At 46.2% G+C, this 18,455-nt stretch overlaps 1 non-coding gene across 1 annotated transcript; it reads right to left on the minus strand.

Annotated features, from left to right (window-relative positions):
• Positions 1-16,121: 16,121 nt before the first annotated feature.
• Positions 16,122-16,193, minus strand: TRNAP-UGG. Its single transcript has one exon. It is a non-coding gene; the product is annotated as a tRNA-Pro (tRNA).
• Positions 16,194-18,455: the final 2,262 nt, after the last annotated feature.

Here is an 18,455-nt window from a genome sequence, read left to right on the forward strand (position 1 = left end):
GTCTGCCATGGGCAAAGAGGCGGACCACGCCATGGCTCGACTCATGGTGCAACCAGGAGGAGCCTCGTCATGTCCTTGTCTCTGTGTGTCGGTCGCCATGGTGGCCTGACGTGGGGGAGGCTGGGCGCGCGGATCCGTGGCTCCGCTGAGCACTCCATCTTGCTTTGGACGAGGTGTGCGCCCAACAGCCGTGCCCATGGGCGGAGCAGCTGGTGGACTGGGCGCCGCTGTTGTGAGCGCGGTCAATGATGTGGCGGATGCATGGGGCCTGGGTGTCCCTTTCGCCCGCCGCACCATGGGCAAGCTCGCTATGTTGTCGCTGTTGCTCGCCTCTGGCGCCACTCGTTTTGGCTTCGACCGCAGGGGACACGATGGGGGTGCCTCCTGTGCCGATCCCATCGCCCACGGTGACCACGCCACCTGATGCTGCCATGGCGCCAACGTTGTCCGCAGCTGCATGCGTCGCGACCTTCGAAGTAGAAGGGTGAGGGTCTACGCCGGTCACCTTCTTGGGAGCCATCATGAGAAAAAAGTCACGATGAGGGTCAGCACACAACTCGTATTCTCAGGTTCGCGTGAACGAAGCCCCGTGCCTGACGCACCAAAGATGTCGGTGCAGGTGTGCACGAGGTCACCTATGGGACCTTCGGGCCCCTTGTGGTTCGGAAGGGAGGTTGTATCACACAAAGAGCAGAGACTACGAGACAACACGGTGATGGGACTCATGTTTTTTACACACGTTCGGGCCGTTGTGAAGCGTAAAACCCCACTCCTACATTTGGTGGATTGATTGGGGAAGATGAAGTTGCACAGAGCTATACCCCGGCAAGGGTTGTCGGGGAGAGCTATCGTGTGTGTATGCTTACACTTGGCTCTAATCCAACGGGGACCTAATCTACCAAGCGTCGAATCTCTAAGCGCTCAAATGCCCAAATATCCGAATCCTTTGCTAGGTTGCCTCGGGCCTCTTTTTATAGCTCAAGGGGCATCCAAAGTGGCAACTGACATGATCAAATAGCTAACAGTGCTATCATACCTAAGTCTAGCACTTAAGATAGAGCGCCATAAATGCGGCCCTAGGTGGCAAGTGGGGGTGCGTTCTCGGTAGGCCCTAGGTGGAAAGCGGGGATGCGTTCTCGGTAGGCCTGTGCCACCTATGAGCTGACCATGTCTTGAGGTCTTGACACGCTTCTGGATGGGTGTCAACAGGTTGCAACGTGTCTTGCAGCGCGGCGCCATGTAGCTAGCGAGAGCCACCAGACCACCTGGGGATCGACGCCTCATCAACAAGTGACTGGTGTAGCGATGAGGTGGAGCTGTGGCAGGTTGGCTCAGGCTTGTCGGGGAGGCACCTTGCCGGGTCTTGGTGAGGATGATTGCACCTTCGCCCCTGACAGGTGCTAGGGTACCTTGACGCGTTTTCGGTTTTTGGTGTGGGAATTGAGATTGGTGGTGCTCTTAACGCCCGTCCATAAGTCAGGGGCACTAGGTACCCCAGTATTAGTGCACCGACAACTGGGTTAATAGGTTAGAGCAACTCCAACGGGCCGACCCAAACGGATGGTGAATTTGTCCGCTTTTTGTCCATTTGGGTCGGCTGCCGGCCGGCGTCCGCCCTGTTTTAGATTTGGGTCAACAGTGCACCCAACGCGCCGACCCATTTCATGTCCGCAATCAACATTGAAAAAATAGGCCCGCGACCGATCATGCCAGCGGCCATGTCTCATGCCGGCACCATGCCAAAAGATGGCGCTTGCTAGCCGGCCGACACACATGCCAGCACACAAAAGGGTGGGACTTGAGTTCGACCATGCCATCGTGGCCCCCGTGGTCATGCCAGCACACCTGCCGGCATCCAAAAAAGATGGCGCTCGCCGCCATAGATAACTCCTCGTCGAACTTGAGCATGTTGGCCTGCATCTTCTCGAACCACGACCTCTTCCTTGGTGACACGGTGTTGATATCCACCATCATGATCTTCACCCCGGTCATCATGCTCGCGAGAGCCACATCTTTCGCCTTGGTCTTGGCGTTGGCGACCTCAATCTCTAGCATCTTGTCTTGCTTCTCCGCCTCCATCTCAAGCATCCGTGCTTGCTTCTCTGCCTCCATGTCAAGCCTCCTCCTTTGGATCTCCAAGAAGGCGTCCATTTGCTCTTCTCTTTCTTGCCGGTGCTTCTCCTCCTTTGAGTCCTTCTTGGTGATCACGCCCTCCACGGTTGCGATATAGGCGATCGATGCCACATCCTGATATCCCACAAGCGTATGGGATCACAACAGTTTTCGAGGGTAGAGTATTCAACCCAAATTTATTGATTCGCCAAGACAGGAAGTGAAAGAATATTCTCAAGTATTAGCAGCTGAATGTGTCAGATTCAACCACACCTGAAAGATTAGTGTCTGCAAGCAAAGTATCAGTAGCAAAGTAGCATGATAGCAACGGTGTCAGAAATAGAACTGTTGACGATAGACTATTCCTAACTGTTGTATCAATGGCGCCAACATGTTGACGGGGGATTATTCTTGATAAGAATGCTTCCCCAGATACGGCTCCAGAAAAGTCTTGCAACAAGTAACACCAAAGTAGGAAGGAACATCAGTAGCAGCAGAGTAACAACAGTAGCAACAGAGTAACAGCAGCAGCAGCAAAGTGGCCCAATCCCTTTTGTAGCAAGGGACAAGCCTCGACAAAGTAACGTAGCAAGGACCAGTAGTAAAAGACTCGTAGGAAGTGGATCAGTGATGGATGAGTATGACGGATGTGATTCATCATGTAACAGCTATAACATGGAGAGATATGTAACTAGCTCCTGTTCGTCAATCTAATGTAGGCATGTATTCCGTATGTAGTCATACGTGCTTAGGGAAAAGAACTTGCATGACATCTATTGTCCATCCCTCCCGTGGCAGCGGGGTCCTAATGGAAACTACGAGATATTAAGGTTCTCCTTTTAATAAAGAACCGGACCAACGCATTAACACGTGGTGAATACATGAACTCCTCATACTATGGTCATCTCCGGGAGTGGTTCCGGCTATTGTCACTCCGGGGTTGCCGGGTCATAACACATAGTAGGTGACTACAACTTGCAAGATAGGATCTAAAACACACATATATTGGCGACAACATAATAGGTTCAGATCTGAAATCATGGCACTTGGGCCCTAGTGACAAGCATTAAGCATAGCCAAGTAGTAGCAACATCAATCTAGAACGTAGTGGATACTAGGGATCAATCCCCGTAAAGAACTAACTCAATTACATGATAGATCTCATACAACTCATCACCGTCCAGCAAGCCTACGATGAGATTACTCACGGACGATGAAGAGCATCATGGAATTGTCGATGGAGAAAGGTTGATGATGATGATGGCGACGATTTCCCCTCTCCGGAGCCCGAAACGGACTCCAGATCTGCCCTCCTGATGAAGAACAGGATGTGGCGGCGCCTCCGTATCGCAAAACGCGATGAAACCTTCTCTCTGATTTTTTTCCAGGCGAAACGACAGATAGAGAGCTGAGTTTGGGGGCAGTGGTACCACGTGGGCCCCACAAGCCTGCATGGCGCGACCATAGGGGGTGGCCGCGGCCTGTGGGCTTGTGGCCCACTGGCACGCCCTCTCCGGTGGATCTTTGCGCAGGTATTTTTCTTTTATTCCAGAAAAAATCTCCGTAAATTTTGAGGACATTCCGAGAAATTTTATTTCTGCACAAAAACAACACCATGGCAATTCTGCTGAAAATAGCGTCAGTCCAGGTTAGTTCCATTGAAATCATGCAAATTAGAGTCCAAAACAAGGGCAAAAGAGTTCGGAAAAGTAGATACGACGGAGACGTATCAACTCCCCCAAGCTTAAAGCCTTGCTTCTCCTCAAGCAACTCAATTGACAAACTTAGAGAGACAAAAGAAAAACTTTGACGAACTCTGTTTGATCTTGTTGTTGCAACTATGTCTAACTCACAACCAGAATTTCAGAAACATCACAAGCAAACCACATAAGCAAATGACATCTAGGTCTCACGGTAAACTCATATCAATGGCATAATCAACTAGCGAGCAAATAATAATAAGTCTCAAACGTCAACACTTCAATCAAAACAACATGAAGCAGTACGAATAGGTGGTATCTCGCTAGCTCTTTCTGAGACCGCAAAACATAAATGCAGAGCACCTTAAAAGACCAAGGGCTGACCAAACATTGTAATTCAAGGCAATGAAGATCCAGTCATAGTCACACTCAACACAGTTAAAAGCAAAGCATAAAAATGACAGAGGTGCTCTCTAATTGGTGCTTTTGTAAGAGTAGGATGACTCAACAGGAACATAAATAGACAGGCCCTTCGCAGAGGGAAGCATTGATTTTTAGAGGTGCCAGAGCTCAAGCTTTTAAAACAGAGATAATAATTTTGGGTGGCATGCTTTCATTGTCAACGCAATGACAAAGAGTTCTCAACATCTTCCACGCTAAACATGCTATAGGCGGTTCCCAAACAGAAAAGTAAAGTTTTGACTCCCCCACCACCAATCAATCACACTCCACGGCTAGCCAAATCCTCGGGTACCATCCAAACCAACATCAATCCTGGGGGAGTTTTGTTTGCAATTATCTTTTTTGATTTGAGCATGGAACTGGGAATTCCAATTACCGACCCCTTTCTCGTGAATGATAGTGAATAAACACATATCGAGGATAACACGCCTAGCATGGAAGATGCCAATAGCCCCCTGTCACCACATGAGCGATTCGAGTATGCAAAACAGATTATTTCTTGAAGATTTAGAGAGTGGCACATGCAAATTTGCTTGGAACGGCAGGTAGATACCACACATAGGTAGGTATGGTGGACTCATATGGCACAACTTTGGGTTTATGGAAGTGGATGCACAAGCAATATTCCCTCTTAGTACAAGTGAAGGCTATAAAAGACTGGGAAGCGACCAACTAGAGAGCGACAACAGTCATCAAAATGCATTGAGAGTAACTAACATTGAGTGCAAGCATGAGTAGGACATAAATCACCATGAACATGAACATCATAGAGGCTATGTTGATTTTGTTTCAACTACATGCATGAACATGCGCCAAGTCAAGCCACTTGAAACATTCAAAGGAGGATACCATCCTATCATACTACATCATAGTCATCTCAAAATTCATGTGGGCATCCAAGACAGACCATTATAAGCTCCTAGCTAAGTAAGCATGGCATAAGCAACTATGATCTCTAAGTTGTTATTGCAAACATGTTTCTCTCACAACAAAGCTGAATCAGGCATGATGAGCTAGTCATATTTACAAAACCAAAATAGATTGAGTTCATACCAGCTTTTCCAGGCTCAGTCACTTCATCATATATCGTCATTATTGCCTTTCACTTGCATGACCGAACGATGTGAACAATAATAAGCATGCTCGTGCATTGGACTACACTGGAATCTGCAGGCAAACACAAAGGAGAAGACAAAGTAATATGGCTCTTTGAAAGCTAAACAAGTATGCATGCAAGAGCCACTAAACATTGTAACCAATATCTTCTACCTTGACCAAAAGAAAAAAGAAAACTATGTACACGGGAAAGCTCCCAACAAGCAAAAGAAGAAAATAAAATCTTTTTGGGTTTTCTCAAACTAGACAGACACATGAAAAGAAAACGAGAAAAAGAAAATAAACTAGCATGGATGATACAGTGGCAAAGTGTGAACACCGGCTAACGAAGTGTAAGCATAAGCAAGAATGTAAAGTCGGTGAGAACACGTACTCCCCCAAGCTTAGGCTTTTGGCCTAACTTGGTCTACTCCCAAGGAGGGAAATAACCAGCTCCTGGGTACTCCGGAGTGGACTGAGGATGTCACCGCTGTGTGAGCTCCTCTGGCTCCCACTGATAAATGGCGGCTCGGGCACGGGCACCTGTGGTTGGGCCAAGCCCAATATGCTTAGATGTCCGAGGGCATAATAGTGTACCTGCCTGCATGAAGATTGAACAAAGAAGGAGCAGGCAAAGTAATAGTCTCACGAGTACCCTGACTAAATACCAGGTTATAAATCATCCTTCCACCTATATCTCTATCAAGAAAGTCATGGCGAACCATGCTATCGTAATCTAGATATCTCTTGGGAAGAAGAACCTCTTCTTCTTCCTCCAGTCTAATGGGTATCTCAAAGTGTCTGGCAAGACAGGTAGCATAGATACCTCCATGGACAACACCTTTAGAACGGTTCAGGTTCAACCGTTGAGCTACTATAGCGCCCAAGCTATAAGTTTTATCGTTATAAAGGGCTTCGCGCAAGACCGCAAGATCTAGGGAACTAAGTGACCCATGTTTCCCACGGCCGATCAAACATTTTCCCACAAAAAGTGAGAAGTACCGAAGCACGGGAAAATGAATACTAGCATCTCTAGCGCAAGACACTCCTCTCTCCTCTCCTACAACAATTGTACCGATAAAAGCTTCCAAGTCCCGTGGACGAGGTTCATGAATATCCCCAACGTAAGGTAATTTGCAAACATTGCAAAAGTCCTGGAGTGACATGCGCTGGGGGATATCATAAAGTTTAAACTCAACCATAGGAGGATTCTTCCTGGAATAGTAGTTAAAGCTTTGTACGAAGATATTAGTGAGGAGGAGGTATTGCGGACACTTATCTTCGACGAAGGCGGTAAGGCATGCGTTCTCCACCAAGTAGTAAAAGTCCTCATAAATTCCAGCGGCGCGTAAGAACACGTTGCCTGGCCACTCGCACGCTCGAACTTCTGCGATTCGAGGGACCGGATACTTGGGCTTCTTCTCACTCCCATCATCCTTGGGGTCACGACTTGAAGAGCCTCTCAAGAACCTCCTCATAATTTCCCTTTTCTATCTCTGAAAATTTCTGAAGTTTTTAGTGATTCTAAGGAAAAGTGAATAAGGCTCAACGAAACTCGTAGCAACTACTCCCACAAGTGCCTAGAGACCATATTACGCATCAAAACCACTTGGTACCAACTAGAATCAGCATGCAAAGATCAAGAACATGGTAACAAAGGCAGCAAAAATACGCGAAGTATAAGGCACTAGAGCAAAAACTAATTGGACCAATGGAGGAGTCACTTACCAAGGAGTAATTTCCCCAAAACAGTTTAGAGAACGGTGATTTGAGCAAAGAGATCGAAAATCCCAGCAAGAGGAGCAAGAACACGGGTTTGAGCTGCGAAACGATTTTTTCTGGAGGTAGGAGAAGCAGATGAGAGCAAGAATGAGTGGAGGGGGTGCTTGTGGGCCCCACAAGCCTGGGTGGCGCGGCCAGGGGGGTGCCCACGACCCTAGGGCTTGTGGCCCACTGGTGTGGCCCCCAGACAGACTCTTTGTCCCAGTGTTTTTCAAATATTCGAGAAAAAATCATACTTGATTTTCATAGCGTTTGAAGAACTTTTATTTTCGGGGTACTTTTCTATCAGACGCTAAAACAGAAAACAGGGAAAACTAAACTAAACCTATCATTTTTCTTCTAAGCAACCTAAGGTGAAAGCTTGGAACAGAGGTTTGTGACTCATTGATTCATCCATCTCATGGTCATTGAAAGAAATCCGTCAATGGGGTTGATCAAATCCCCTCGACAAAACTTTCTCGAATCTTAAAAGAGAACGGAGAATTCTCGAATAGTCACTATGTCACCTCAATGGGGATATGTATTTTCCCAAGAAGCAAATCATACTTCATCTTGACACGAGGTATAGGGTATTCAAAGCTCCTGATAAGAATCGATGAAGTTTTTTCGATAGCATTGATGCAATGTACTCGATATTGTGTCTTCGGAAAGTGCACCATATGCTCATTACCGTTGACATGGAAAGTGACATTGCCTTTGTTGCAATCTATAACAGCCCCTGCGGTGTTTAAAAATGGTCTTCCGAGGATGACAACCATGGCATCGTCCTCGGGAATATCCAAGATAACAAAGTCTGTTAAGATAGTGGTGTTAGCAACCACAACAGGCACATCCTCGCAAATGCCGATAGGGAAAGGAGTTGATTTGTCGGCCATTTGCAGAGAGATTTTAGTAGGTGTCAACTTATCCAGCTCAAGTCTACGATAAAGAGAGAGAGGCATAACACTAACACCGGCTCCAAGGTCGCATAAAGCAGTTCTAATGTAGTTACCTTTAATGGAGCAAGGTATAGTGGGCACATCGGGATCACCTAGTTTCTTCAGAGTTCCACCCTTGAAGGTATAATTAGCAAGCATGGCGGAGATCTCAAGATCAGGTATCCTCCTCTTATTAGTCACAATATCTTTCGTGTACTTAGCATACAGAGACATCTTGAGCATATCTGTCTAACGCATCTGCAGAAAGACATGTCTGATCATCTCAACGAAGCGCTCAAAATCCTCATCATCGTTTTTCTTGGATGGTTTGGGAGGAAAGGGCATGGGTTTCTGAACCCATGGCTCCCTTTCTTTACCATGCTTCCTAGTAGTGAAGTCATTCTTATCGTATCTCTTATTCTTAGGCTGTGGGTTATCAAGATCAACACTAGGTTCAATCTCCACATCCTTTTCATTGCTAGGCTGAGCATCTTCATGAACATCACTATTGATATTATCATTAGGCTCATGTTCATCACCAGATTGTGTTTCAGCACCAGAAATAAAGGCGTCGTTTGGACTCTCAGGTGTAGCAGCAACAGGGTTGCTAGCGTGCAGGTTCCTATCATCTGTCTTCTTCTTTCTAGGATGACTAGGTGCATCAGTGCTAACTCCTTGAGAATCTTGTTCAACTCTCTTCGGATGACCCTCAGGATACAAAGGTTCCTCGGTCATTCTACCGCCTCTAGTAACGACACTAACAGAATTGTCATTGAACTCATTGAGCAAGTCATTCTGAGCTTTAAGTACTTGTTCTACTTGAGTAGTAACCATAGAGGCATGTTTACTCAGAAGCTTTAGATCATTGACTTTTCTGTCCACACAAGCACTTAAATGACTAAGCATACGAGCATTCTTTTTCCAGTTGTCTGCTAACATAATCGTTGAAACTCTGTTGTTTGGTGACAAAGTTATCAAATTCATCTAGGCATAAGCTAGCAGGTTTATCAAAAGGAATATCACTCTCATCAAACCGACGCAGAGAATTTACTTCTACTACCTGTATCGGGTTATCGAGACCATGGATCTCTTCGATAGGTGGTAGATTTCTGACATCTTCAGATTTCTTGCCTTTCTCTCGCATAGATTTCTTGGCTTCTTGCATATCTTCAGGATGGAGGAATAGAATACCTCTTTTCTTCGGAGTTGGCTTAGGAGGTGGTTCGGGAATAGTCCAAGCATTCTCATTGCACAAGATGTTATTCAGTAGAATCTCAGCTTGTTCTACAGTTCGTTCCCTAAAATCACTACCGGCACAACTATCTAGGTGGTCTTTAGAAGCATCGGTAAGTTCATTATAGAAGATATCAAGTATTTCGTTCTTCTCAAGAGGGTGATCAGGCAAAGCATTCAGTAGCTGGATGAGCCTCCCCCAAGCTTGTGGGAGACTCTCTTCTTCAACTTGAGCAAAGTTGTATATTTCCTGCAAGGAAGCTTGCTTCTTATGGGCAGGGAAATAATTTTCAGAGAAGTAGTAGACCATATCCTGGGGGCTACGCACACATCGAGGAGCAAGAGAAGTGAACTAGGTCTTAGCATCATCCTTTAGCGAGAAAGGAAACAGCTTGAGCAGGTAGTAGTGGCGAATCTTTTCCTCGCTAATGAATAGGGTGGCTATCTCGTGCAGTTTGGTAAGATGGGCTACAACCATTTCAGATTCATAACCGTGAAAAGGATCAGATTGGACCAGAGTAATTAACTCAGGGTCGACAGAGAATTCATAATCCTTATCGGTCACAAAGATAGGCGAAGTTGCAAACTTTGGGTCGTATTTCAACCTAGCGTTCAGACATTTTTCTTTCCACTTGCGCATAAGTTTCTCAACATCATAGCTATCCTTACACGCAAGAAAATCCTCAGCTATCTCTCCCTCCATAACATGGCGCATATCAGGCATAATAGGCAATTCATGCATAGTAGCAGGTTCTACTTCAATAGTATCAACAGTTTCAGAAGTATCATCACATCCAGCAACAGCTCTAGCAATATGTGCATCAAGGAATGCACCAAGTGGCAAAGCAGTATCAAGCATAGTATCAAGCATAGCATCATCAAGCATAGTATCAAGCATAGCATCATCAGGCATAGTATCAAGCATAGCATCATCAGGCATAGTATCAAGCATAGCATCATAAGCATCATGGGCAGCAGAAGTAGCATCATCAAGCACAGGCGACATATCAAGATTTCTAGCAGGAGGCGATGTCGCAAACTTACTCAAAACTGAAGGTGAATCAAGTGCAGAGCTAGATGGCAGTTCCTTACCTCTCCTCGTAGTGGAAGGTAGGATTTTAGTTTTCGGATCTTTCGGATTCCTCATAGTGATCAGCAAACGTCAATCCCAAGTGACTCAGAGAATATAGCTATGCTTCCCCGGCAACGGCGCCAGAAAAAAGCCTTGATGTCCCACAAGCGTATGGGATCGCAATAGTTTTCGAGGGTAGAGTATTCAACCCAAATTTATTGATTCGCCAAGACGGGAAGCGAAAGAATATTCTCAAGTATTAGCAGCTGAATGTGTCAGATTCAATCACACCTGAAAGATTAGTGTCTGCAAGCAAAGTATCAGTAGCAAAGTAGTATGATAGAAACGGTGTCAGAAACGGAACTGTTGACGGAAGACTATTCCTAACTGTTGTATCAATGGCGCCAACACGTTGACGGGGGATTATTCTTGAGAAGAATGCTTCCCCGGCAACGGCGCCAGAAAAATCCTTGATGTCCCACAAACATATGGGATCGCAGCAGTTTTCGAGGGTAGAGTATTCAACCCAAATTTATTGATTCACCAAGACAGGAAGTGAAAGAATATTCTCAAGTATTAGCAGCTGAATGTGTCAGATTCAAACACACTTGAAATATTAGTGTTTGCAAGCAAAGTATCAGTAGCAAAGTAGTATGATAGCAACGGTGTCAGAAACAAAACTGTTGACGGCAGACTATTCCTAACTTTCGTGTCAATGGCGGCAACACGTTGACGGGGGATTATTCTTCAAAAGAATGCTTCCCCGGCTACGGCTCTAGAAAAGCTTTGCAACAAGTAACAACAAAGTAGCAAGGAACAACAGCAGCAGCAGAGTAACAACAGTAGCAACAGAGTAACAACAGCAACAACAAAGTGGCCGAATCCCTTTTGTAGCAAGGGACAAGCCTGGACAAAGTAACGTAGCAAGGACTAGTAGTAAAATACTCGTAGGGAGTGGATCGGTGATGGATGAGTATGAGGGATGTGATTCATCCTGTAACAGCTATAATACGGAGAGATATGTAACTAGCTCCCGTTCGTCAATCTAATGTAGGCATGTATTCCGTATGTAGTCATACGTGCTTAGGGAAAAGAACTTGCATGACATCTATTGTCCATCCCTCCCGTGGCAGCGGGGTCCTAATGGAAACTACGGGATATTAAGGTTCTCCTTTTAATAAAGAACTGGATGAACGCATTAACACGTGGTGAATACATGAACTTCTCATACTATGGTCATCTCCGGGAGTGCTTCCGGCTATTGTCACTCGGGGGTTGCCGGGTCATAACATATAGTAGGTGACTACAACTTGCAAGATAGGATCTAAAACACACATATATTGGCGACAACATATTAGGTTCAGATCTGAAATCATGGCACTCGGGCCCTAGTGACAAGCATTAAGCATAGCCAGGTAGTAGAAACATCAATCTAGAACATAGTGGATACTAGGGATCAATCCGCGTAAAGAACTAACTCGATTACATGATAGATCTCATCCAACTCATCACCATCCAGCAAGCCTATGATGAGATTACTCACGAACGATGAAGGGCATCATGGAATTGTCGATGGAGAAAGGTTGATGATGACGGTGGCGACGATTTCCCCTCTCCGGAGCCCGAAATGGACTCTAGATCTGCCCTCCACATGAAGAACAGGATGTGGCGGCGCCTCCGTATCGCAAAACGAGATGAAACCTTCTCTCTGATTTTTTCCAGGCAAAACGGAAGATATAGAGCTGAGTTTGGGGGCGGTGGTGCCACGTGGGCCCCACAAGCCTGCATGGCGCGACCATAGGAGGTGGCCGCGGCCTGTCGGCTTGTGGCCCACTTGCACGCCCCCTCCGGTGGATCTTTGCGCACGTATTTTTCTTTTTTTCCGGAAAAAATCTCCATAAATTTTCAGGACATTCCGAGAACTTTTATTTCTGCACAAAAACAACACCATGCCAATTCTGCTGAAAACAGCGTCAGTCCGGGTTAGTTCCATTCAAATAATGCAAATTAGAGTCCAAAACAAGGGCAAAAGAGTTCGGAAAAGTAGATACGACGAAGACGTATCACATCCCACTTGTCCTCCTTCTTGGAGTTGGTCTTCCCCCGCGACCGAGCCTTCTCACCGTCCCCAACCTCCTCCATGGCTGGCATCCCACCACGTGACTTGAGGGCGGCATATTGCGCCTTGAACTTCTCCTTGTCTTTGGTCACCCTAAAGCAATGGGAGCGGTTGAAGCACTTGCCATTGTGTTGGACCTTGAATGCCTCCAAAGCTTGAAATGCCTACACATGTATTTCGTGCAAGCATATTGGCAAAATGATATGCAAACGAACACCCAAAGCATAAACTTGATGACACAAAAAGAGGGCGGCTTGCTAGCATACCATGTATTGCACGCCGATGCCACTCACGAGGCGGGTCTTGACGCTCTCAAGAGTGGCACAAAACTTGTTGTACTCTTGTTGGATCACCCTCCAACACTTTGAAATGGACACCCACCCGCACGCGCTTACTATTTGGTACAGAGGAAACTTCTTGTACTCATGGAACTCACGGTGAACACGAATCCGAAAGGTTGAATGCTTTTATTCGGCGCCCGTCTTGGGGTCTTTCCCAATGTCTCTCCAACACTCGCAAATAAGCTTGTCCTTGACCGCCGTGTATGCCTTGGTCCGCTTGCTCTTGCACTTTGGCTTCATCCCATCAACTTGGTTGGCGAGCTCGTCCTCAAACAAAGGCTCCGCTTCGATGTCGCACTCGTCCTCTTCCTCTAGCCCATAGTCCTCCGGGAACTCATGGTCGAGAGGGAAGTTGTCCAGGTCCAGGCCGAACTGATCATGCATGAAGGCGGCCTGATCTTCATTGTAGCCAGTGGACGGCGTGAACGCCCCTCGGACATCCTGGCTTTGTGTCTCATCAGTATTGAAGCCAGCGGCCTGCGCACCACCCTCGAAGATCATGTTCTGCATGTAGTCGTCGTCACCGGCGGCCAACATTCCGTCGAACAGGTTGCGCGCGCCCTGTAGCTGGTCAGCTGACGTCTGCCATGCACGTTTCCTCGCGCCTCCGGCTGACGAGCTAGCGGCCATCAGTGTGGCGTTGAGCTCGACAGTCGCGGGCGCAGGCGTGGAAGGCGCGACCAAGCTCACCTCGGGCGAGCACTCCCCCGAGAGGCGGGAGGCCTGCGGGTAGACGTGGAAGCCGGGCACCTGGTTGCAAGCCGATGCGTCGAGAGAGTCGGGAAGCACCATACGAGGGAAGGCGGATGAGCCGGTGCGGACCGAGGCGGCCACGACGGCGTTGACGAGGCCATGCTGGCTAGGGTTTAACCCCAGCATGCAAAGTGCCTCCCTTGTTGCCGCCATGACGTGAGCGTTGGTTACCTACTGCTGCGCTGCGGCCGCCGCGATGGCTTCATCCCTCGCGTCCGCCGTGTGCCTCCGGTCCTTCCTCTTGGCCGACTCCTTTGCCCGCTGTTCGGGCGTAAGCACCTTCTTCGGCTTCGGCGTGACGGCCTTCTGGGGGCGCTAGGCTTGCCTTTGTTGGACGAGGCGAGGCCGGCGGCGGCGTCGAGGTCGAGGTCGTCGTCCATGGTGGGCGTGGGGTGAAGCGCGCGTGAGAGGGAGGGTTCTTGGAGGAAAATGGTGGTGGATGCCACCGACCGGCGAGCCCGAGGAGAGGAGTAGGCGCGCGCGTCCATCTTGTGTCTGCGCTGACACAAATCCGGCTCAAAACTGGGCCGGGAATGGGTCGCGAGGCGGACGCCAAGCGGACGCGTGTCCATTTGGGTCGGCGCGGTGGGCCGACTTTTCTGTCCGCGCCGACCCAAACAGACGACGGCGGACGAAATGGGTCGCCCCATTGGAGTTGCTCTTAGTTCCCAAAAATGATATTAAACATCATATAAATGAATATAAATCATCTAAGATTGATAATATAATAGCATGGAACAATAAAAAATTATGGATACGTTGGAGGTGTAACCACCTCGTTGAAGGCATTGCTCAGGTATGCTCGAATTTGTTCTTCACAATGAAAACCTAGAATCCTGCCTTGGTTGTTGGATCATGTGACCTTGTACGTACAACAAATATATAACTTTGTAATTAACATTAATTCCATAAAATCATGGTCACTTACACTTAATGTGTTGGATCACGTCAATAACAAATGTACCACAAGACAATTCTCCCATCTGCGGTGCATGCAATCGATGCCCACAAATATCCGAGCGAGCCCTCTCATTGGACCAATCTCCATGGACCGGTAGTGTTCTGTTTGGTAGTCAAAAAAGAATGATAATACATTTGGAGATGCAAACATATTTTTTATCAAGTTACACATTATTTTATATGCTAGCACATGCATGCCAAATCTTCTGAATGTACCCATTATCACACGCCTCACCCGCAATTATAATCCGTGGAAAGAGTTCCCTCAAAGTTCATGAAGTTGTCCAGTTTCTATTGGGATGAATAAACATAAAACTTTGTGCCATGGATCGCTTAGACTAGATTGATGTTGTTATTGTCCTTCTAAATATCATTTCATGTCTAGTAAGTAATGTTCATCGATGTGGGTGATGTGTATTGTAAGAAATGCAAAATATTTTCTCAAAAATAAACACATCAAACTGAAATAATTGAGGAATATTTCCAAAAATAAAAAAGGGGGCTTTCCGAAATTTGAACTTGAGACCTCTCACACCAAAAGCGAGAATCATACCACTAGACCAAATGCCCTATTGTGGATACATATTTCTACAAGTTTCTTCGGAACCATAATTCTTCCAATCTATGATAATGCATGATGTACAAAATAAAGGAATTGTTCCTTGGCCACATGCCAACCTACCCCACATTACAACAAAATAGCACAAACATGGCAACAAAAATTAAACCATATATATCCACAAAGGATCATCAAAAGGGGCCATGTGATACCGCTTTATGCCCAGTTTGGATTGAGTGTTGATTTTTCTTTGATGCGAGTATCTAGTTAAAATCTTTTGCATAGTTCTCTTGTCTAATGAGCTCGGTTCAAAGGAAAAAAATGACAGTTCCTATGTCTAGAAATGTTGATTTATTTTGTTGCTTAAAGAAAATGTTTTCTTTTGCATTGCTTGAGCTAGAGGATGAACAATAACTATTTTTCAAAATAACTTGTCATGATACATTTAAGCTCAATAAATTATGTCATTGAAGTGTTCCAGAGATAATGGTAAATGTTTTGGGACTTGCATACAAATGATAAGAACCGTGGAGAATGTATCTTTCGGGCACATGCTTAGTGTACACCTCATGCCTAAAACCAAATCACAAAGCTATTAGAATTTTTGAAAAATTTATTATTGTATAGATGGAACATGCACAAGTGAAGTGACGTCCGGAGAAAACTGTTTTACCCCCTTTCGGTGATGCAGTTTCAAACCGTCACCTTGCATGAGTGTACCAATAGGGCGTGGGTCCATCACACACGCTACCAAAATTTTTGTGATTGGGGGGTGGGGGTGCATCCCAAACAATTCAGTAAAAAAACTATGTGCAATTTGGATTAGCATCACACACGGTTCTTTAACAAAAACTTTATGTAATGCATTAGTCATTGCATAGATTAAAAACAAAACAAAATCTTGGGTGATGTGCCATCACATCATAATTGGAACCAGAAAATTGTGTGCAATGTGAGGGGGGAAAAAATAAACACATCAAAAATAAATAATTGAGGAATGTTTCCAAAAATAAAAGGGGGCATTCCGAGAATTGAACTCGGGACCTCTCACACCCAAAGCGAGAATCATACCACTAGACCAAATGCCCTATTGTGGATACATATTTCTATAAGTATCTTATGAACCATACTTCTTGCAATCTAGGATAATGCATGATGTACAAAATAAAGTAATTGTCCCCTGGCCACATCCCAACCTACCCCACATTACAACAAAATAACACAAACATGGCAACAATGCTAACACATGGCAACAAAAAGTAAACCACATATATCCACAAAGGATCAGCAAAGGTGGCCACGTAATTCCGCTTTATGCCGAGTTTCGATTGAGTGTTGATTTTTGTTTGATGCCATTATCTAGGGAAAATCTTTTGCATAGTTTTGTTGTCTAATGAGCTTGGTTCAAAGGAAAAAAATTGCTGGGGAACGTCGCATGGGAAACAGAAATTTTCCTACTTGCACGAAGACCTATCATGGTGATGTCCATCTACGAGAGGGGATATGTGATCTACGTACCCTTGTAGACCGTACAGCAGAAGCGTTAGTGAACACGGTTGATGTAGTGGAACGTCCTCACGTCCCTCGATCCGCCCCGCGAACCATCCCGCGATCAATCCCACGATCTAGTGCCGAACGGACGGCACCTCCGTGTTTAGCACACGTACAACTCGACGATGATCTCGGCCTTCTTGATCCAGCAAGAGAGACGGAGAGGTAGAAGAGTTCTCCATCAGCGTGACGGCGCTCCGGAGGTTGTGATGATCTCGTCTCAGCAGGGCTCCGCCCGAGCTCCGCAGAAACGCGATCTAGAGGTAAAACCGTAGAGATATGTGGTCGGGCTGCCGTGGCAAAGTTGTCTCAAATCAGCCCTAAAACCCCACTATATATAGGAGAGAGAAGGGGAAACCTTGCCTTGGGGTCCAAGAACCCCCAAGGGGTCTGCCGAGCCAAGGGGGGAAGGATTCCCCTCCCAAACCGAGTCCTACTTGGTTTGGAAGGTGGAGTCCTTCTTCCCTTTCCCACCTCCTCCTTTTTTTTCCTTTTCTCTTTGATTTTCTTCCCAATGCGCATAGGCCCCTTTTGGGCTGTCCCACCAGCCCACTAAGGGCTGGTGCGGCACCCCCAATACCTATGGGCTTCCCCGGGGTGGGTGGCCCCCCCGGTGAACTCCCGGAACCCATTCGTCATTCCCGGTAACTCCGAAAACCTTCCGGTAATCAAATGAGGTCATCCTATATATCAATCTTCGTTTCCGGACCATGCCGGAAACCCTCGTGACGTCCGTGATCTCATCCGGGACACCGGACAACATTCGGTAACCAATCATATAACTAAAATACGCATAAAACAACGTCGAACCTTAAGTGTGCAGACCCTGCGGGTTCGAGAACTATGTAGACATGACCCAAGAGACTCCTCGGTCAATATCCAATAGCGGGACCTGGATGCCCATATTGGATCCTACATATTCTACGAAGGTCTTATCGTTTGAACCTCAGTGCCAAGGATTCATATAATCCCGTATGTCATTCAATTTGTCCTTCGGTATGTTACTTGCCCGAGATTCGATCGTCAGTATCCGTATACCTATTTCAATCTCGTTTACCGGCAAGTCTCTTTACTCGTTCCGTAATACAAGATCCCGCAACTTACACTAAGTCACATTGCTTGCAAGGCTTGTGTGTGATGTTGTATTACCGAGTGGGCCCCGAGATACCTCTCCGTCACACGGAGTGACAAATCCCAGTCTCGATCCATACTAACTTAACGAACACCTTCGGAGATACCTGTAGAGCATCTTTATAGTCACCCAGTTACGTTGCGACGATTGATACACACAAAGTATTCCTCCGGTGTTAGTAAGTTATATGAACTCATGGTCATAGGAATAAATACTTGACACGCATAAAACAGTAGCAATAAAATGACACAATCAACATGCTACGTCTATTAGTTTGGGTCTAGTCCATCACGTGATTCTCCTAATGACGTGATCCAGTTATCAAGCAACAACACCTTGTTCATAATCAGAAGACACTGACTATCGTTGATCAACTGGCTAGCCAACGAGAGGCTTGCTAGGGACAGTGTTTTGTCTATGTATCCACACATGTAAATGAGTCTTCATTCAATACAATTATAGCATGGATAATAAACGATTATCTTGATACAGGAATTACAATAATAACTATATTTATTATTGCCTCTAGGGCATAATTCCAACAGTCTCCCACTTGCACTAGAGTCAATAATCTAGCCCTCACATCATCATGCGAATTACATTGTAATAAATCCAACACCCATACAGTTCTGGTGTTGATCATGCTTTGCCCGTGGAAGAGGTTTAG

The sequence above is a fragment of the Hordeum vulgare genome, chromosome 2H, assembly GCF_904849725.1.
Source record: "Hordeum vulgare subsp. vulgare chromosome 2H, MorexV3_pseudomolecules_assembly, whole genome shotgun sequence".
NCBI classification, from domain to species: Eukaryota; Viridiplantae; Streptophyta; class Magnoliopsida; order Poales; family Poaceae; genus Hordeum; species Hordeum vulgare.